This window comes from Hemiscyllium ocellatum, unplaced genomic scaffold (assembly GCF_020745735.1).
Source record: "Hemiscyllium ocellatum isolate sHemOce1 unplaced genomic scaffold, sHemOce1.pat.X.cur. R6, whole genome shotgun sequence".
Classification (NCBI taxonomy): domain Eukaryota; kingdom Metazoa; phylum Chordata; class Chondrichthyes; order Orectolobiformes; family Hemiscylliidae; genus Hemiscyllium; species Hemiscyllium ocellatum.
This window is the reverse complement of record NW_026867633.1, coordinates 202924-225470: the sequence shown is the minus strand read 5'-3', so window position 1 is coordinate 225470 and position 22547 is coordinate 202924.

Here is a 22547-nt window from a genome sequence, read left to right as displayed (position 1 = left end):
AACTCATTCCATATACATACCACCCTCAGCTTTAAAACATTGTCCCTTAGATCATTTTAATACCTATTCCCACTTCAATATATGCACTGTCGTTTTGTAATACAACATCCCGGGAAATAGACACTGTTTCTTCAGGTGATCCACGCCCGTCATGGTTTTTTAAATTTCAATAAGGTCACCCGTCAGTCATCGATGCCCCAGGGGAAAAAAAAACAGTCCCAGCCTATTCAGCCTCTCGCTGTAGCTCCAATCCTTCAACTCTGGCAACATCTTTGAAAACTTTTTTGAACTCTTCCAAATTTTACAACATATTTCCTATAGCACAGAGACCAGAACAGAAAGCAGAATTCAGGAAGTCGCTGAAACAATGCCCTGTACAGCTGCAACGTGATATCACAATTCCTAAACTCAGTGTACTAACCAGTGATGGCAAGTGTACTAAATGCCTTCGTATGTACCTGTGACGCCATTTTCTAGGAACAGTGAACCGGCATCTCAACTTCTCTTTTTTCAGCAACACTCCCGAGGACATTATCATAAAATATATAAGACCTGCGTAAATTTGCCTTTCCAAGCATCATACTTATCTAAATTAGACGCCATCTGATACTCCTTGGCCCATTGGCTCATTTGATCAAAGTCCCATTGTACTCTGAAGTAATCTTTGCGATCCACTGCACCTCCGGTTTTCGTATCACCTGGAAGTCAAAACTCCTGTGATCACATCCTAATCAGTTATGATAATGACAAAAATAGATGTGCATTCAGCATCCATCTTTGCAGCACACTGCTCCTCTCATTCTCCCAGTCCGAACAGCAAACCTTCACCACTACCATATGTTTCCTGCCTTCAAGTCAATCCAATTGGCTAATCTTTCCTAAATTTCATGTTGAAAATGTGTTGCTGGTTAAAGCCTAGCAGGTCAGGCAGCATCCAAGGAACAGGAAATTCGACATTTCGGGCAAAAGCCCTTCTTCAGGAATGTATTTCATGTTGTCCAAACTTACTAACCGGTCCGTTATGTGGAACCCAATTGAACGTCTTTCTGAAGTCCACATTGATAATGTCCTCAGCTCTGCCTTCACAAATATTTTTTCTCACTTCTTCAAGAAAGTCAATCAAGTTGGGAAGACATAAATTCCACGCACAGCATCACGTTGTTTATTCCTAATCGTTCCTTGCCTTTCTAAATACATGTAAATCTTCTTCATCAGAATCCCTTCCAACAAATCACTCATACTCACGTGAGGCTCACTGGTCCATTATTCCCTCACCTTTCCTACCACATTTCTAAAATAATGGCAGCAGGCTTTCCGCACCTCACCTCTGGCTATTGATAATACAAATATCTCATCCAGAAGCACAGCAATCACTTTCCATTAAATTCCTCATGATACTCTTTAGCAGCTGAGAGGGACATATCCAGCTTTGTGTTTTTATGACATCCAGCACATCCTTCTTTGTAAAAGGAACACTTTGCAAGGTATCTTTACTTATTTTCTCAAAACCTCTAGGTTCCAATTCCTTCTCCAGCAGAAACCAACACGGGATACTCAAATAGTATCTCCCACACCTTCTGCGCTTCCGTTGACGCTTTCGTTGACGTTTAAGGGCACCTGTTATGTGCCTCGTTACTCTACTGTCATTAACGTATTTGGAGAATCTCTTATGATTCTTCTGAATTCTATTTTCCAAAGTTGTTTCATATTCCTGGTTTCCCACGAGTGTATTCCTCCCACCTTTAAACTCCTCTGGAGACTGACTTTATTCGATAAACTTACAAGGCATAGCAAGCCAATCGACCAATGAGCCAGTCGAGGATGATCCACCAGTTTGTGTATGTATGTGTGTGTGGACAGACGTGTTGTTCTGCCTGTGTGGATACATCTTGTCTCTCTTTCATCAGTTGATGCCTGTTTGTTTGTGAATGAACCTGCACTGTATGCTAACAGCGTCTGTCCATGCCATAGCGGCTGTGCTAGAGGATGAGTATGCTTCAGGCCTTCATTTCTGAAAAAAAAGTTGATAGCTCAAAAATCATCATTATGGGGAATGGAAGTGTAAGTGGCACTGATCATGCATGTTGGAGAGGAGCCGGATGGTGAAAGCAAATTGAAGGTTTTGAAACCAACATAAGAAATATGAGGAACAGAGGAGTTAGGTAGGTACTAGATCCGAGGAAACACAAATCGAGCAATCGCAGTGAAAGAGGAAGGAAACGCAAGGGGCAGGACCACGAAGGAAGATAGTAACAATTTGAAAATTATCCTCTCTATAATGTCTCCTCACTGTGGCGGCGCAGTTAAAGTTGCAAGCTTGAAATAATCGACTCTGAAGAACATTTCACTGTTAGACATGACTCAATTTTGTATACATAATCGTTATTCTATTTTGTGAGCATACATACGGTTCAATAGGGCATTCACTACAACGTCATATCTTTTTCTTTCATATTACTAAGTCAGTAGCAATTGAGGAAACTTTTATAGCACTATTGTTCTTTTTGCTCCAATAAACGTTCTCATCAGAATTTTGCAACCTCCTTTTTCACTTCCACATTATTTCGACTAAAACCATTCAACCTTGAATTTTCTCTTGCAAACTCTCCTCTTTCTCAATTATGACAGAATGACACTAACCACATGAACCCATCATTGCTTATTTAGTGATTGTCGCTAATCTATCACTTGCAACCGACTCCTTCCATTTGGATAAATACCATCCACATTTGCCAAACCCCAAGTTTGCTAAATCTGAGCAATCTGCAATACAGATCAGGGAGTTGTGTTTCATACGTTACTACTAAGGGGAATGAAAACCAAAGGTTTTTGAACATTAATATCACCGAAGTGTAATTTCTAGTCGATACTATAGTGCCAAAACAATAGATAAATTGAATATTGCATATTTTTACTATGCAACTTTGCAATTCTTTGCTCATTTTCGGATGAATCCTGGTTCATAGTTGAAATTGAGTAGTTAACCCCACAAGGCGCAGTGTCAGAACTAAAGAAGGAAAGAAAGAATGAAAGAAGTTCACTGTCGTTGTTCCTGATGGTTTGGAGAGTGAATGTTTGCAGAGTAGAGTAATTGAATAGAAGAGTAATACAGTCGCACATTGTTAATGCAAATAATAAATGGAAAATGAAACTTACCAGGGACGCCAACAATAGCCAGGGTAGGATAATAAAAATATAGAATAATGTAAAGTGCATATTTGATCCGTGGTGATAATGGCCACCAATAATATGTAGAAAGAATTTGATGAAGGTATCATAAGTGTGAGTTTTTTTTTCCTTCAGTGCTCAAAATTTAAAATAGCCTAGCATTGGAACATAGGCCTGGGTGTTGTGCATTGGTGTTTCACCTGTCTCACCCGACAAAATGAGAGATTTAAAATTCATAGCATTCAAATATTGGCTTGTAAATCAAAAGTGCTTTATCCTTCGTTATTGTGCAGTCCGCTTATTGAACGAGTTTCAATTCCTGTCAAATTCCTGGTATTTAGGATAAGAGACAAAGATTCGTTCTTGAATGAAATTTAAGTTTAGTCGTCAGCTCATCCCCTGAACTACGACACATTCTCACAGCGTGTTTCATAACTGAAAGGCTGACTAGACAATAGTAAATAAGTGAGTCGACATTCAGCTCGAGTTCAAGATATAAGCGATTTATTCGCGTGTATGTGGATGTAGCACAAAGCCTTCTGTAAAGTTGTAAGCAGTCACCACATCTATCTCAGCAAATGTAAGCCATGCATAGTTAGCAATTACTTCGTCAATTTTGCTATGAATACGTTTAACTTAGCAACTCAGGAGACTAAAAGGATTGCTTCAAAATCAATTGCACTGACTTTAAATGGGATAAACTTTGACAGACATTCTAGAAGTATGTCATTTTAATCTGAATTCCTAAACGCCTGATTAGATATTCTAAAATGCAATGACTTGGCGTGTCCAAAGTTGCAAGCCCAAACTATGACATGTTGAATTTCACCTGGAATTGTCGCAATGCTGGTCTTTCACAAAAAACATAATTCACTGGATTTGAAGTAAAAACATGAAAACATGTGAAGGCGTGTCAACCCTTTCAAAAAACAAATAACCTCCACTCTACATTTTTGTTTGACTTTTATGCCGAGTTGTGTATTATCTCAAAAATCATAAAACCTAATAATCTTCTTTTACTTCCTCCTGACAGTCTATCAAATCAGAAACGTTCATGAAATTTATTATTCATTTCCTGCTGTCAGACATTCGTCTTAAGTTTATCTTTAAAATGCAAACAAGGAACAAAAGAAAGTTACTTTTTTCCTTCGATTCTGCTATGTCACTCGATATGATTGTGGCTGATGAAATCACATTTGACTTATTTGAAATACATCAGGTAGCGACAGACAGAATGAGAGATTGAGGGGAAGAGCGACGCAAGAGGGAGACGGTGGGAGAGAGAGGGAGTCGTAGAGAAGCAAATCTGGGATATAGACCGAGACTGGGAGGCGGCAGTGAGAAGGATGAAAGAGAAAGACTTGAGGAGAAAGCGAGAGGAATGTGGGCGAGAGGAAGACGGAGGTAAGAGAGGAGAAGTGGACAGAGAGTGAAAGGGAGGGGACAGAACGTGGAAGAGGCGGAGAGAGATATGGTGCGAGAGGGGTATGTAAGTAGAAAGAGAAAGAAGTAGATAGAGGGTAGGGATGTGGAGAGGGGGAGACAATGGGGCATGTGCGAAACGGATTGCGGGGAGACGGAGGGAGAAAAGAGAGACTGAGGACCAGAGAGGAAGAAAGGGAGCGGGGAGACAAGGGAGAGAAGAAAGGGAGGAAGGAGAAGGGGTATATGATAGGAGGGGCAGGAAATAGAAGAATGGAGACAAGAGAGTGGGAGTCACATTGGGATGGAGAGATAGAGAGAAGAACAGAGAGTGTCGGGAGACTGAGCGACTGTGGTGGGATAGAGTGAGTGAGGGGTGGAAGAAGGGGATACAGTGGGATTGGGGAAACAATGGGAGGGTTGGAGTAAGAACGTCGAAGGCAGGGAAATATTTTTGGGAGTGGGAGAGGGAGAGTTTGGAAAGAGAGGGACAGCGAGGAGCAGAAGTTGACAGTGAGAGTGGGAGGGGAGAGAGATAGAAGACTTGCGACAATGGGGAGAGAGAAGGAGGGTGGGGGAGCGAGAGATGTTGACAGAGAGAGGGGAAATGGGGATAGATATCGGGTAGAGAGGGATTTCCAGAGGGATAGAGAAAGAGTCAGAGAAGCAGAGTGAGAGATGCACGTAACCAGAGAGAGAGAGAGAGAGAGAGAGAGAGAGAGATGGAGAGCGACTGAGAGAGGAAGGGAGATTGGAGAATGCGAGACATTGGGAGCGAGATGGAGGTGCAGAGGGAGAGTGAGATTGTGACGTGTTAAAGGACAGATAGTGGGGAAGAGAGTGTGGGCTAGATGAGACAGAATGGGGACAGAGGGGGGAGAGCGATAGTGGGGGAGAAAGAGAAACGCAGAAAGAGGCGAAAGGGGAGAGAATGAGTAGGACAGAGAGGAGGCAAGAGACAGAGACAGGGAGAAAGGTGAGAGGGTGTGGTGTGTGAGGTGGGGAAGAGAGGAGAAGCGGTGAGTGAGAGAAAACAGTGGGGCATGAGGCAGTGTAGTGGAGACAGTGGGAAAAAGAACGGGAGGGGAGAAAGAGAGGGAGAGACAGTGGGAGGAGAGAGACCATGGGTGAGAGAGTGAGTGAGGGTAGAGAGAGTTGGGGAGACAGAGTGCTGGGGAGAGAGACTGGGACAGGGAGGCAGAGCGGGTGAAAGAGAGAGGTGAGAGAGAGACAGAGAAAAGAGAGAGGGACGGCATAGAAAAGGGGACGAGGACAGACATGTTCAAAGAGAAAATGTAGAGAGAGAGAAGATGGAATAGAGGGAAAGGCGGGATAGAGTGAAAGAAAGAGAGGATTAGATGGAGAGTGAGAGGGTGCGAGCGAGAGAGCGTGAGACAGAGAGAATTAGGAGAAAGAGAGAAGCGGTGGGAGAGAGACAATTGGGGAGGTGCAGTGAGAGTGTTAATGGCAAGAGAGAGTGTTGGGAGGAAGGGTGGATGGCAGAAAGTGTGAAGAATGTGTAGAGGGACTGTACATGTCAGAGAATTGAACACCCTGCATTTTAGAGAATTGAAAAGCCGGCAAGTTCTGACAAAGCAGAGTCCTGAAAAAGCAAGATTGTTACAGTTTATTGAAACAAGTATATGCAGCTGAGTTGCCATGAAACAAACTCAAATTCAAATGCAAACAATCAGTTTAAATTGTGCACCAAGGAACCAAAATCCAAACAAATTTGCATTTATTATTTTGATAATGTTAAAACCAATGAACCGTTGCGATTTTTGGGTGGCATAAATCCGGATATTTTGAAGAGCTGGGGACAAAACTGCCAAATGACCAACAAATTGAGCTTGCTTGTCGAAGAGCTTTCCGCAATAACATTCTGAGTTTGAACAGGAGAACATCAGAACTGAACTGGGGAGAACCTACAGAGCAATATCTGCACAGGAGAATCGATAAAGCTGATTGTTTTTTTTTGAAAATCTTTATCATTTTTTTTTATCGGATCAGGATTGAAGACTGGGAGGTAAAAGGTCAATGTAAGAGAAAGAACTTGGAAATAGTTGTTCGTTTTAATATTGTTTATTTGACTTCAAGAATAAAACTTTCATTTTTTTACATTAAATGATTAAAACGTGGATAGTTCTTTGCTTCTCGAATTTTAAAAGACTACAGCAAGAGTTGCATCATTTCTATGTTGCTGTTTACATTAAGAGAGGGGTTTAACCCCGTGTCGTAACTCAAAGAGTAACTATATATATGTTACCCTTGTTGTTTTTACAGACACGCAAAACCACGCATTGATACACTGTTGGCTCATTCATGAGGCCAATGTTCAAGGTCTCTTTGTATCTTTGATAACCTTCTTCACTGTTAAGAATACCAACAATTTACTGTAAACTGCAAATTTGTTCACGATGTTTTCTAAGTTTTCATCCAAATCGTTGATATGAATGATAATAAAAATACCTATCCCTGTATAAATCGCTAATCAGAGGCCTCCAGTACTGAAAACAATACTCCACATGACCGTCTGCCCCCTACAACCTCGACACTTTTCAAACAAATTGGCAAGTTCTCCCTGAAGCCCATGTGATCTAATTTTAGGAATCCGTTTATCATTGCATACCCCAGTCAAAGCTTGCACTAAAACGAATGTGGTCAACGGCTACTACTCTGTCCTCAAGAATCGTTTTGTTTCTGTCCTCAAAACAAATGTTCCAACAACCTTGTGCAACATAATTTCCAGCTAACAAACTAATGCCAACTACACCTGAACAGTCTTTACAAATCTAATTGCATGCAAATATATCTCTGAGAGCCCGCAACAATAAATTGCCCAACACTGATGTCAATCCCAGTGATCCATAGTCAACAGGATGTTCTTTACTGCCATTTTTAAAATAAAGTCAGCAATTTAGCCTTGCTGGCATTTTCAGACATGTCACCTGTCCATCTTCTTTTTGAAAATCACTAGATTGGCCACCCTGAACATTTCACGCAAGTCACTTCTAGCTGTAAATGGTACATGCTTCTATGCCAGGACCCCTTAACTTCTTGCATATCTTCGCACAATGTTCTGCCATACAGCTGATCAGTGCCTCGAAGTGTATTAACTTAATGGTTGATGTAACGTATCCAGAACCTCCTCATCTGTAAAGTGAACTGTTTTCAAGACATGAAAAATTATTAGCCTGGCTCGTTCGATACAATTTCTTTGTCCACGTTAAAATTACTGATGAAAAAGTGAAATATTATTTCAGTACATCGCTGAAAATATAGTCTCGTAATAATGTCGCCAGGCCATCACCTCCAACGAAACGAAAGGAATTATGATCACTGTTCTCAACGTCCTCCAACATTAACACTTCAGTGAATTGCCCAGCCTTGGAATATTTAAAGAAAATGTGGAGTCCATTTGGAAAGTGGGAAAATTAACAGCGTCGTGATTAGTCAGCAGTACTTCTGAACAAAGGATACAGGCATAACGGGAAAAAAGAATTGCTTCTATTCAGAATGATTTGGACTTGGAAGGTAGCGAATGACTCATATCTATCCTTATGCGCAGCCATTAACCATACAGGTTTGAGCGTTTATTTCTCAAAAAAGAAATATTTTGATCAGTCAATTAATGTTGAATTTATTTTCCAACAGAACTCAGTTAAAACAGTGTTTGTACTGGTATCAACTACAACACCCTTAACAGGATAATTGATATATGACCGACTGTTGATCAACTGTTCCAATATCGTAATATCCCAAAAGAACACGTTTGGCAAAGTCAAATTTATGAAAGCAGATAATCTTGCACATAATTTGAATGGGCAGGAAGAGAACCCAAACGTTTGCCTATAACACAGTAAGAAATACTTGCTTCTGCATCCAGTTTCAAGACCTCAAGATGTACAATTACTTGGCTTTTTCTGTGCTTGACCTCACGCAAAGAGGCTCCGTCTATTGTTAGAATATAAGTGGCCCAAGCCTCCCAAGTTATTTACTCACTTGGATTTAAGCAGATTGTTTGCGCACTCTTTATGAAGCATTCTTAATTTTAAAAAAAACTTAATTCTTAACTCCATAATATCGATGCATGCCTCACTGAATGAAAATAAGCAATCAATAGATAACAATGACTTTATTTGACTCTAAGTATACAAGCATTTACTCTTACAGACTTTTTTTTCCTCTTTTCCCCAGCACCAAACGCCTCCATCTTTGATATCAATTATATTGTCTCATCCTGTTAGGTGTATAAATTTAAAATTGAATAGCTGCAATAATAAGTTCCATTAAAACAGTCGAGGATTTCCATACTTACGTTTTTCCCCAAATACTTTCAGTCCTTGCGATCAGAAAATACACACGTCTCAGACACATTATTGCCAAGACATATGTTGGAAATATGCAATGCAATGTAAAGGGAATACCTCCCTCTCTATTTTGAATTTTTCTGTGGCTAATTGTTCAATTTTCTGGAAACAATGCCAAACGTTCTTTCTAGTTTCTCTACTTCTTCTTTCAAGGATTTATCAGCGACACCCGCATCACTTACATCATAAATCACTGTGAATGACATTGCAGAGATACACAAGGCAGCTTTTAGGCTGTCTCATGTCTTATGACAATTGTCAATCCACTGAAAGTTTCTGCACCTCTTCAACAGCACTCTTAGTGGACCAACCACACTGTTCAAATTTGGTTTAAACATCCAGTGAAGAAAATCACTCAATCCCAGGAATCGTCACATTTACCTCTTCATCGATAGTATTGTGAACTCCAAATAGAGATTTTCATGTTTACATCTCATTTGCACATTTGTCCATGCAAAAAAAAATCATGGACGAGGAATAGAGTTTGGGCTTTTAAAATTTTATTCTCATTCAGGTTTATCACGATGCATCAAGTCTTATGTAAGATGTTCCAAATCTTCCTTCCATGTGTGACTAAAAATCGCCATCAGTTTATACCACGCAATTAGGTAATCAAGAAATGACTATACCGATTAATGTTTGGAATGTGGCTGGCAATTCTTCAAATTTGGTATTGTTTCGAATTCGTATAGTCCATTCTGTACCATGAAAACAGAACTGTCCTTGATTCTTTCAAAATAGAAGGACTCAACTGTATCCGCTGAGTAAATCAAAATTTCAACGTAAGTTAGGTGTTTTAATTTCTCAATACAGTCTTCCAAACCTGGTACAGTATATTAATCAGACATTGTAGTTGCATTTACTGGCCATAGTCCAACTACAATCTTTGGGCACCATCTGATTTTGGAGCCATTAACTTGGTGAGCTCAAATTGCTGTGTCTAACTTACATTTTGTTGTCTTTCAGCATGTGTTCACTGTCTATTTGAACCAGTGAAAACTGTGGAGGGTTAGGTCTATTCTAATGCTGCTTAATTGAAAAAGCTTTTCCAATGTGTAATATATACCTATGCGTAATCAGACTAGTACCTCCCAGCTTGTTCCCAATATGTCATAATGCAATTGACATAAATGTCTCAGGTCATTTTGGTCTTCATCTGGAAGGCGGCTCGATAATGTGTCGCATTTGTTGACAGCTTCTATCTTGTCCACGTTAATTTGAGCAATGTTGAATTTACTACCATGTGAACTTCATATATTAGCCTGTGTTGTAACCAATCCAACATTCTCATTTTGATTTCCTTCGCGATCAAAGAAAATTTGGGCATATTCACGTAAGAAACTCAGATAGATGTTTTTTCTGTAATGGCGTTCTCATTAAATAATTTAACGCACGCAATTTCCTTTCAAGTCTATAAGGCAGTCTGAACCTTATGATTGATGATGGGACAATGCTAATATTGTATTTACACGAGATAACTTTCGAAAATACGATTTCGTTTTTGCTTCCTGTTTCATCACATGATTTAATAGTCTCTAATGCCGTCTGACCAAGTCATCTACTTTATTTAATCTTTCCAAATCATTTGACACAAAGTCTAAATATGTGATATCATAAACTTACCTCATCGATACTTTCTGAATTCTTTGTTATGGAAACTTCAAATCATCTCCAACATACAATTCAAATGGACTGAATTAAGCTGTTTCATTCTGTGCATGCCCAGTTGCAAGGTTTACAAATTAAGTCACTTTGACCCAATCGAATGGTTAATAATTAATATAAGGACTCAGAATCATCAGTGAAATTGTTCTACTGTTGTCTCGTTTCTGGATGGCATACAGTAGATTTACGACTTCGATGAAAAATTTGGCCCAAGATCCGCTTGTATTTCTGTGGGTAGTCAATATCAAGTTAAAATAAAACAGAATCTTGAACACCATTCCTGCAATACATTTAGGCATGATACTGTGTAATGAAATGTTCCCTGGAAATGTAGTACATGCGTCCACTATGGTGAAAAATCTTTTTGTCACAGGTTGCTTTCTGATAAAGTCCTCTGTATTAATTAAGCCTTTTTCCAAAAGGTTTTCACAAATGCAGCAATGTGTATCAAACATGTCCTTTGTATCACTGGCTGTAGTTTTCGAAATACCTCACACATATGGCGTGCCCACTATATTTAATCAAGTCTTTTTGCAGTACAAAATAATAAAATTATTTCTTTTTGAGCTTAAATTTTCATTCCTCCTAATTGACATCCTTATGGTAATTCAAATGTTTTTGCAAAGCCTTCTTTATGTAACCCATCATTAATGCAAATTGGTTAAATTCTACCAAGTTTTCATCGTCCTCGTGGTCTCCATGTGTGAACTCCGTTTTCTCACCAAGACTTCATTTTTATGCTCGTCACATTTTGGGAGGCGTGCACAGATTCATTCTGCTCATACTTTTTGATCCAACTCTTTCAGATTTTTTACTTTTTGTTGAACAACAACTAATGCTTCTGAAGGAAAATATCAAACTTGTTCTCCACCTTTGTTTATTACCTATTTGGTCAAGCATAGACTCTGACTCCGTACTTCAACATTTTTGCCTTTCCTCTTTGATTTTATTTTTCGCCTTGTTGTGATACAGCGCGGAAAACTCCCAGGATATACAAAGTGACCAAACTCCATAAGATATTACGAAGCGAGGATATGAACAAGGTTGAGCCACGGGTGAGGTTGAACAGATTCAAGGAGAATCCCAAGACTTCTGACCCTTATAATGGAAGAAAGAAGATAGCTGTTGAAAGAGTATCCCACCTCAAAGGCAAATGAGGCACGTTATGTGTCAAGCCACGGGTTGTGGGAGAAATCCTCGAAAATACTTTGTTGTCAGTATTCACCAAGGGGAAGTGCATTACCAATGTGGACGTCAGCGATGATTGTGGGAAGACTCGAGAGAATGGCTATACATTTAAGAAGAAGTTCTGGTTCTTTGAAAATGCATCAAAACAGACAATTACCCAAGGCCAGAAGGGAAAGAAGAAATAGTTTAGATCTAAGCAGATAGCTTCATCGCCTCGTTGACAACAAGCTCGTTTCAAGAGGACTGGAGACCAGCCAACGTTGTTCACTTGCTCAAGACAATAATTAGGAATAATGTCGGAAATTATAGGCTGGTGATGCTGAAGTCAATCTTGGGGAAACCACTTGGTAAAAATACAGAGGGATAAAGTATATAAACGTTTTGAAGAAAATGGACTAATTACTGATAGGCAGTATGGGAAGGGTCATCTCTCACCAACATGATTGGAGTTTTGGAAGAGATGACAAGGATAATTGATGTCGGAAGGACTGTGGATATAATTTATATGGAAATCTGTACACCATTTGATAAAGTCTCCCACAGTGGAATTGTTCAAAAACTAATTTCACACGAAATTGAGCGAGGACGGATACAAAACAGACTTAGGGATCTGAGACAGACGGTATCAGTGGAAGGACATTGACACGACCAACTTGTGCTATTCCACAAGGATCAATTCTAGTTCACATGCTGTTTGCAGTAAATATAAAAGATCTCGAAGAAAGTGTGGGCTGTCTGATTAGTAAGTTTGCAGTCGATGCTATGCTTGTTAGAGCTGATGATCGAGCCAACGATTATGATAGACTCAACAATATATAGATAGATTGGCGACTTGGGCACATAAATCGGAGATAGATTTTCTTCCAGACAAATGCAAAGTGATGCATTTTGTAGTCTCAACGTTAGGCGTGATTTGTATTGTAAATAGCAGAACCGTTAGGGACATTATCATCTGGACGGATCTCGATGTGCAGTTCCCCAGTTTCCTAAAAGTGAAAAGGCATGTGACCAATATGATTTAGAAGGCATACAGAACGCTTGCCTTCTTTGTCTGGGGCATAGAGGACAAGTCAAACCGGGCTGCAGCGACATAAAACACTTATTAGGCCCAATTTTGAGTATGATGTGCTGCTTTGGTCGCCACATCATGAGAATGAGTGGGGACCTTAATGAGATTGAAGATAACGTTCAGCACAATGTTGGCGAATCCTAAGGCCATTGCTTGAGTAGAAGATTGAAATAGGTGAGAATTATTTTACCTGGAAAGGTGGCTGCTGAAAGGAGATCAGATAGCTGTCCACAAAACTATGAAAGCCATACATAAAGTGGGTAAAAGAAGGCTTTTCTGCGTGTTGTAGTTTGATTTACGAGGGGGCGCAGGTTCAAGTTCAGAGTGGGAATGTTTAAGGGACACTTGCGAGTGATTTTTTTTATGCCGAGTATTAGGTGCTTGGAATTAACTCGGAGAAGAGGTTTGTGAAAGCAGGCACATTAATGGCAATTAAAAGGCATTTGAATATTTCCATGAAGATGGAGGGAATAGGGGTAATGGAGGGAAAATGATACAGTGAGAGCCGAAGGCTTTCTTTATCTTTTATTAGGACATGATGATTGCTTCCCGCTTGCATAGCCGAAAGGCCTCTTCCTGTGCTTTACTTCTGTTATGCACTTTGATCTTCTGTTCCTGTAATACCAAAGTCGCCGCATTTCGTGTGGCTTTCAGACGAGAGTAATTGTTATTCCCAACTGTGGTGTAGCCAAGGATCAACTACATACCTCGAACCAAACATTTCTCACATACACGGACCCCCAGACAACACTTTTCACTGAACTCTGAAACGTCACTTTACAGAATGGAACAACGTTCTTCTCATCATGAATTCATTATGTTCCAATCTCTCCTGACAATATTACTTTTGAATTTCATATCCTCTCATCTCTCACCATCAAAAACTGACTTGCTCTTGTATGACTTAAAATCTTAAATTATTAACCTTTATATTTTTGAACCACTGGGCAATTAATTACTTCGGTCCGATGGCATGCAAATGAAGCTGAGGCCAAGAAAGATCATCATGATATTGCTGAATGGCAGAGTCGGCATGAAAGGCCACATGGGATATTCTTGCTCCTGGTAAGGACACAAACTCTGGACTCTCGCACAACAGGAAAATCATTCACAAATTCTGCCGCTTGAGACTCCTCAGGATATTTTGTTTTACAGTGAATCAACCATGACGATTCAAAATATCAGGAGGATATAGGCCTTGGTGAACAAACTTTTCCACAAAAAGCCAATCACCTTATTGCCGTTGTTAGTTTTATAAATCTCGTTGAAATTCTTCCAACGAATTTGCATCCTTCAGTGTGCTTGCTGGCTAATCCAATTTGGCTCCAATAAAAAGGAATTACTTGCCGACACTACATTTAACTCGACATATTTCTTTTTCACAATGCACTCTCCGGAAAATCTTTAGGATGTCATGAAATCTACGAACAATAACTTCCGTTCTTTATTCAAATATTTGCAAGCACCTGAAAAGGTTTGAACCCACACCGCTGATCTTTGTTTTCACAACATGCCTGATATCCCACCAGCTCGATAAAAACGCCAATTTATTCTTCTCCTCGTTTTCGTGCAGCCAATCAACCTTCCTAAAATGGCAATATTTTATTGGGAATACAAATAACGTTTCATTTTCGCAATAGCTTTTTATCTGAAGATTTTTTGACGTGATTTTTTTCTGAAAAGGGGTGTAAAATATATCATCTTACTCCCATTTAGCACTTCTTCAAATAAGTCCAATAAATTAGTTGATTATGATTTTAATTAACAAAACCATGTTCATTGTGTCTATAAACCTGGATCATACCCAAGTGCCCAATCACAAGGCCTTTAGTATTAAGGCTTCTAAAGTTTTCACAAAGCAGAGGTTAATGCAAATGCTCGGTGTTTGCACGTTCTGCAGGTATTAATGAATAAGTGATTCACATTATGTGTTTAACAATCCAAAGATATCTTACACTAAAGTTCTAATTAGTTTTGGAAAGCTAAAAAAGATCTGCAGAAAGCTTACTTAATCTTCCTTTGGAGAACATTGGGACGAAATCCATCAGAATAGAAGACAGTGTTAATTTGGAGTTTCAATAACGCGCAGTGACGTGTAGTCAGTTAACTTTGTGTAACTATGTGATTGCACATCAAATCTAAAATGCAAACAAAACAAGTACCGCAAATATTGATGGTTAACAGATGTTCTGTTGAATTATCACCAATCCACACACTTAACTTTCCTTGTGCCACCTCTCATAAGTTGGACAGCAAGTCATCGAATCTCACCAAGAGAGATGAACAATCATAATCTTTCCGTTTTTTTTCTTTTCCAACCTTGAAAATGCATTACAAGAAACATTCCATCATTCACTGCTCCAAGGGCAACTCAGATTCTGGTCTTTTCCCCTCTGAACGGTTTCCCATTGATTGTTCTTTGATGCATTTTGCCAATAATTATCTTATCAAATCTTCAGTGGAGAATTTGAGCAGTTCCATGACCTCTTAAGTCATATAATTGGAAATATTTTTTTCTGGATTAATTGAACTTCTCTAATTATTCGGTGAACACAAAGCTTGAACACCACAGCGCAAGGGAACAAGCTTATCGTTTTGAAACTTCAAATTGGGCTTGGCTTTTTGCAGTAGACTTAATTGTAAGGACGCAATTCATGCATTGTTGCGAATTCCTTGCCTTAAATTTTTGTTGACCGTCACTCCCAGTTTGTTGCATTTAAGTTGCTTATCCTGACATGTCCCAATTGTGATCAGATCGGATTCTACTGCATAGCAAAATTGAATATTTCAAGTCAACAATTTTTGTAACTAACGGTTCCCTTCATTGTGGAGAGTGTGAAGACTGCAGATAGGAGTCAAAGAGTGTGGTGCTGTAAAAGCACAGCAAAAATGCAACAATAATATCAATGCAGTTACTTCACACATCGAGCATAGAACAGTACAATGCAGAAAGAGAACCTTCGCCCAACATGCCTCTGCCAAACGGGATAACATTTGAAATTAATCCTGCCTGTCCGAGCATGGTCCATACTCCTTTATTTTCTGTCTGTACATACTTATGTTTCAATGTGTATTAGATGTTGCTATCTTATCATTTTCTATCACCTCAGATAGTCGAGAGTTTCAGGCCTGTTGAACCCTTCTGTGTAAATAAAAAAAAAAGTAGCTTGGTGGACATGGAGTTCCGGAGAATGTACTAGCAAGGATAGGGGACTGGTTAAGCAAGAGAAAACACAGCAGGGGTAAGTGGTTGTTTTGATGATTGAAGATCTGTCGGGAGTGAGGTACCACACGAATCGATGTTGTGTCCACACATTTTGATGATTCATGTAAATGATTTCGAATAGAAGGACGAGATTGCTGAAGACAATAAATTGAGTCGAAAGCCAAACAGTGCAGAGCATGTCGAAGGACTGCAGAGAGATTTCGATAGATAAGCGAGTGTGTAGCTGATGGAGTAAATATCGGGTTATCCACTTCGGAAGTAAAAATCGTCGATAAGAGCACTATTTAATGGCGAAATTTGCAACATGCTGTTATGCAGTAGGACTGAGTAGTTCTGGTATATGATTTGCTGCAAGTTGATTTTGCAGGGGCAACAGGTAATCTGGAAGACAAACTAAATATCTGCTTTCCTTGCACGAGGGATTGAATTTAAAAACAGCGAGGTTTTCGTACAATTAAAGGGGATACTTCTGATGCCACGCTTGGAATATTCTGTAAATTCTGACCTCCATACTTTAGGAAAGATGCACTGGCTTTGGAAGTGGTGCAGATGAGGCTCACCAGATTGATTCCACCGATGAGAGCATTACCGTATGAGGAGAGGTTCAGCCGCCTGTCACTTTGTCACTAAAATTTCGAAGAATGAGAGCGTGTCTTCCAGAAACATACATAATTTTGGCAGGGATAGATGAGAGAGAGGCAGGAAATTTGTTTCTGGTTGTGGTTGAGACTCTGGCTCTGTAACATGGTTTTAAGATTAGGGGAAGTAGAGGTCGGCCAGCTAAATCTCTTTTATTGCACAGAGAACAGTGGTCTTAGTTAGGCAGGTGGCTAGAACAACACAGCAAACAAGATAGCATCAGGAAGTGGAGAAGTCAACTTTTCAGATGTAATGCCGCAGAACTTTTCTCCACTCTTCATGCTGCCGATTTGCTATGTTCGACCAGCCTCCTGCCTTACTTCTTCGGATTCCAGCATCTGCAGACCACTATCTCAGGTCTTCCTGCTGAAGGGAAAGGATTGCGAGGATGATTCAGGAGAAGAGTGAAAGTAAAAGGGTGGTTGTTATGGATGACTTTAACTTTCCAGATATTGACTGGGAAAGCTATAGCTCGAGTACGTTAGATGGGTCGGTGTTTATCCAATGTGTGCAGGAGGGTTTCCTGACACAATATGTAGACAGGCCAACAAAAGGTGAGGCCATACTGGATTTGCTTCTGGCTAACGAACCAGGCCAGGTGTTAGAATTGGACGTAGGTGTGCACTTTTGGGAGAGTGATTGCAATTCGGTGACTTTTACTCTAGTGATGGAGAGAGATAAGTGTGCACTACAGGGCAAGAGTTATAGCTGGGGGCAGGGAAATTATGATACGGTGAGGCATGACTTAGGCGTGGCTTGGAAAAGTAGACTTCAAGGGAAGGGTGCAATCGATATGTGGAGCTTGTTCAAGGAACAACTACTGAGTGTCCTTGATAAGTATGTACCTGCCAGGCAGGGAGGAAAGAGTCGTATGAGGGAGCCGTGGTTTAATAAGGAATTGGAATCCCTTGTTGAAGGGAAGAGGGCGGCCTATATAAAGATGAGGCGTGAATGTTCAATTGGGGCAATTGAGAGTTATGAGGTCGCCGGGAAGGATCTAAAGAGAGAGCTAAGAGCAGCAAGGAGGGGACATGAAAAGTCCTTGGTTGATAGGATTTCGGAAAACCCAAAGGCTTTCTATAGGTATGTCAAGAATAAAAGGATGACTAGGGTAGGAATAGGTCCCGTCAAGGATAGTAGTGGGAAGTTGTGTGTGGAGGCTGAGAAATTTGGGGAGACACTGAATGAATACTTTTCATCAGTATTCACTCAGGAACAGGACAGTGTGGCCGATGTGAATATTGAGTCACAATTAATTAGAATGGAATGCTTTGAGATATGTAGGGAAGAGGTGTTGGAAATTCTGGAAAGGGTGAACAGAGATAAGTCCCCTGGGCCTCATGGCATTTATTCTAGGATTCTCTGGGAAGCAAGGGAGGATATTGCAAAGCCATTGGCCGTGACTTTTATGTCCTCGTTGTCTATGGGAATAGTGCCAGAAGACTGGAGGATAGCAAATGTGGTTCCCTTGTTCAACAAGGGGAGTAGGGATAACCGTAGTAACTATAGGCCGATGAGTCTTACCTTTGTTGTGGGCAAAGTCTTAGACAGAATTGTAAGGGATAGGATTTATGAACATCTGGATAGGAATAATGTGATCAAGGATCAGCATGGTTTTGTGAAGGGCCGGTCATGCCTCACAAACCTTATTGAATTATTTGAGAAGGTGACTAAGGAGGTGGACGAGGGTAAAGCGGTTGATGTGGTGTATATGGATTTTAGTTCGGCGTTTGATAAGTTTCCCCATGGTAGGCTACTGCAAAAAATACAGAGGTATGGCATTGAGGGTGCGTTAGAGGTTTGGATGAGAAATTGGCTGTCTGGAAGAAGACAGAGGGGAATCGTTGGTGATAAAGGTTCATCTTGGAGTGCGGTTACCAGCGGTGTTCCGCAAGGATCTGTTTTGGGACCATTGCTCTTTGTCATTTTTATAAATGACCTGGAGGAGGGGCGAGAAGGCTGGGTGAGCAAGTTTGCGGATGATACGAAAGTCGGTGGAGTTGTTGACAGTGAGGAAGGATGTGGCAGGTTACAGTGGGATATAGATAAGCTGCAGAGCTGTGCAGAAAGGTGGCAAATGGAGTTTAATGTCACTAAGTGCGAAGTGATTCAATTTGGTAAGAGTAACAAGAAGGTGGAGTACTGGGCTAATGGTCGGATTCTTGGTAGTGTGGATAAGCAGAGGGATCTTGGTGTCCATGTACACAGATCTCTGCAAGTTGCCACCCAGGTAAATAGTGCTGTGAAGAAGGCATATTGTGTACTGGCTTTTATTGGTAGAGTAATTGAGTTCCGGAGTGCTGAGGTCATGTTGCAGTTGTATAAGACTCTGGTGCGGCCTCATCTGGAGTATTGTGTGCAGTTCTGGTCGCCATACTATAGGAAGGATGTGGAGGCACTGGAACGTGTGCAGAGGAGGCTAAACAGGATGTTGCTTGGTATAGTAGGAAAATAGTATGAGGAAAGGCTGAGGCACTTGGGGCTTTATTCATTGGCAAAAAAGAAGGTTTAGGAGTGACTTGATAGAGGTGTACAAGATTATTAGGGGTTTCGATAGGGTTTACCATGAGAACCTTTTACCACGTATGGAGTCAGCTATTACGAGGGGGCATAGCTTTAAATTAAGGGGTCGTAGATATAGGACTGACGTTAGGGGTAGATTCAGTACTCAGCGAGTTGGGAGAACATGGAATACCCTGCCAGTAGCAGTTGTGGACTCTCCCTCTTTATGTGCATTTAAACTGGCGTCGGATAGGCATATGGAGGAAAGTGGGCTAGTGTAGTTTAGGTGGGCTTGGATCGGCGCAACATCGAAGGCCGAAGGGCCTGTACTGCCCTGTATTTTTCTATGTTCTATGTTCTATGGGGTTTTGCTCAGTTTTCAGACCCTCCCAGTGATTCCCGTCGGTGTAATTATGTGCGTATAAGAGAGCGTTTTTGATTTTTGGTTCAAGTCATTTCCAATATTTTGTTTGTTTACTTGAACAGAATATTCTTTATTGTAATATCCTTTAGTGTCACATGACATGCAACTTTAAAGGGCCAAACTGCATTTGTGACTATATGTATACAGAAAATTATTTCTGATGAATAAAATATAATTTTGTAATTAAAAGAAAAGCCATGCTCAGTGTTAGACTGTTCACAATCAGCATGTCTTTACTGGGTGGTGTGCAGATGAGGCCAGGTTCTGAATGAGGCGGTTTACAGTCAACATATTGTTACTGGGTGGCGCATTAATGCGGCTAGTTTCACTGAGAGACTGTTTTACACTGATATTATACTGACTGGGAGGTGTGTATATGAGGCCACAATCATTCTACAGACACTCTATAGTGATAGTGACGTGTTAAATGAGGTCATACTCAGTGTGAGATTGTTTACAGACACCGTGCAGATTCTGGGAGTTGTGGAGTTCAGGTTAGAATCGCTGTGAGATTCTTTAAAGTCAGTGTATAGATACTGGGACGTGTGTAGACCAGGCCAGATTCACTGTGAGACTCTTTACAGTGAGTGTACAGTTACTGGGGGGTGTCCACATCAGGCCAGACTCTTTACAGTCAGTGAATAGTTACTGGGAGCTGTGCATGTCAGAGCAGAATTACTGTGAGACTCATTACACTCAGTGTATCGTTACTGGGAGGTGTGTAGATCACGCAAGCCTCAGTGTGAGACAAAAAACAGAAATTGCTGGAAAACCTCAGCATGTCTGGCAGCATCTGTGAAGAATAATTTGAATTAACATATCAAGTCCGCTGACCCTTCAACACTACACCTCACCGTGAAAACAGTGTGCTCATATTTATTGAGGTACTTGTAGCTGAGGAGAGTTTGCTGCGACTGTACGGATACTGGGAGGCTTATAGATGAGGACAGGCTCTCTATGAAGCTTTTTGCAGTGATTCTATGATCACTGTGGGATGTGAGATGAGGACAGGCTCTCTATGAGACTGTTCGCAGTGACTGTATGGTTACTGGGAGGTATGTAGTTGAGGACAAAAGGATAACCACAGAGAGAATAGCGCCGCTAAAAGATCAGTAAAGCGGCCTTTGTGACGAGTCACAGAAAATGGAGGAGATACTACATGAATACTTTGCCTCAGTACTTATTGTGGAAAGTGATATGGAAGATAGAGACTGTAGGGAAATAAATAGTGACATCTTGCAGAATGTACATATTCAACAGGAGGATGTGCTGGATGTCTTTAAATGGATAAACGTGGATAAATCTCCAGGACTTGATGAGGTGTACCTTAGATCTCTGTGGGAAGCAAGGGAAGTGATTGCTTGGCCTCTTGCTGAGATATTTGTATCATTGATAGTCACAGGTGAGGTGCCAGAAGACTGGAGGTTGGCTAACGTGGTGCCACTGTTTAAGAAGATTTGTAAGGACATGCCAGCAAACTATAGACCAGTAAGTCAGGCTTTGGTGTTGGGCAAGATGTTGGAGAGAATCCTGAGGGAAAGGATATACATATATGTGGAAAGGCAAGGACTGCTTAGGGATAGTCAATATGGCTTTGTGTTTGGGAAATCATGTCTCACGAATCTGTTTGAGTTTTTAGAGGAACTAGCAAAGAGGGTTGATGAGGGCAGAGCGATAGATGTTACCTATGTGGTCTTCAGTTAGGCATTCGACAAGGTTCCCCATGGGAGATTGATTAGCAAGGTTCGATCTCATGGAATACAGGGAGAAAGAGCCATTTGGTTACAGAACTATCTCAAAAGTAGAGGAGAGAGGTTGGTGGTCGAGGCTTGTTTTTCCGACTGGAGCCCTGCGACCAGTGGAGTGCCACAAGGATCAGTGCTGGGTCCTCTACTTTTTTGTCATTTACATACATGATTTGGACGCGAGCATCAGAGGTACAGTTAGTACGTTTGCAGGTGACACCAACATTGGAGATGAAGTGGACAGCGACGAGGGTTACCTCAAATTACAACAGGATCTTGATCAGATTTAGGCAATGAGCTGAGACGTGGCACATGGAGTTTAATTCCTATAAATGTGCAGTGCTGCATTTTGGGAAAGGAAACCTTAGCACGACTTATACACTTAATGGTAACGTCCTATGGAGTGTTGCTGAGCAAAGAGACCTTGGAGTGCAAGCTCATAGCTCCTTGAAAGTGGAGTCGCAGGTAGGTAGGATAGTGAAGAAGGCGTTTGGAATGCTTTCCCTTATTGGTCAGAGTGTTGAGTACAGGGGTTGGGAGGTCATGTTGCGGCTGTACGGGACATTGGTTGGGCCACTGTTGGAATATTGCATGCAATTCTGGTCAGCTTCCTATCCGGTAGATGTCGTGTAACTTGAAAGGGTTCAAACAAGATTTACAAGGATGTTGTCAGGGTTGGAGGATTTGAGCTATAGGGAGCAGCTGAATAGTCTGGGGTTGGTTTCCTTGGAGCGTCGGAAGCTGAGGGATGACCTTATAGATGTTTACAAAATTATGAGGGGCATGGATAGGTTAAGTAGGCAAAGTCTTTTACCTGGGGTCGGGGAGTTCTGAACGGGAGGGCATAGGTTTAGGGTGAGAGGGGAAAGATATAAAAGAGACCTAAGCGGCAACCTTTTCACACAGAGGGTGGTACGTGTCTGGAAGTGGCAAAGGTTGATACAATTGCAACATTTAAGAGGAATTTGGATGGTTATATGAATAAGAATGGTTTGGAGGCAGGTGGGCCGGGTGCTGGCAGGTGGGAAGAGAATGGGTTGGAATATCTGGTGGGCATGGGCGGGTTGTATCAAATGATCTTTTTACATGTTGTATATCACTATGCCTTATGGCAGGCTCCATATGAGAC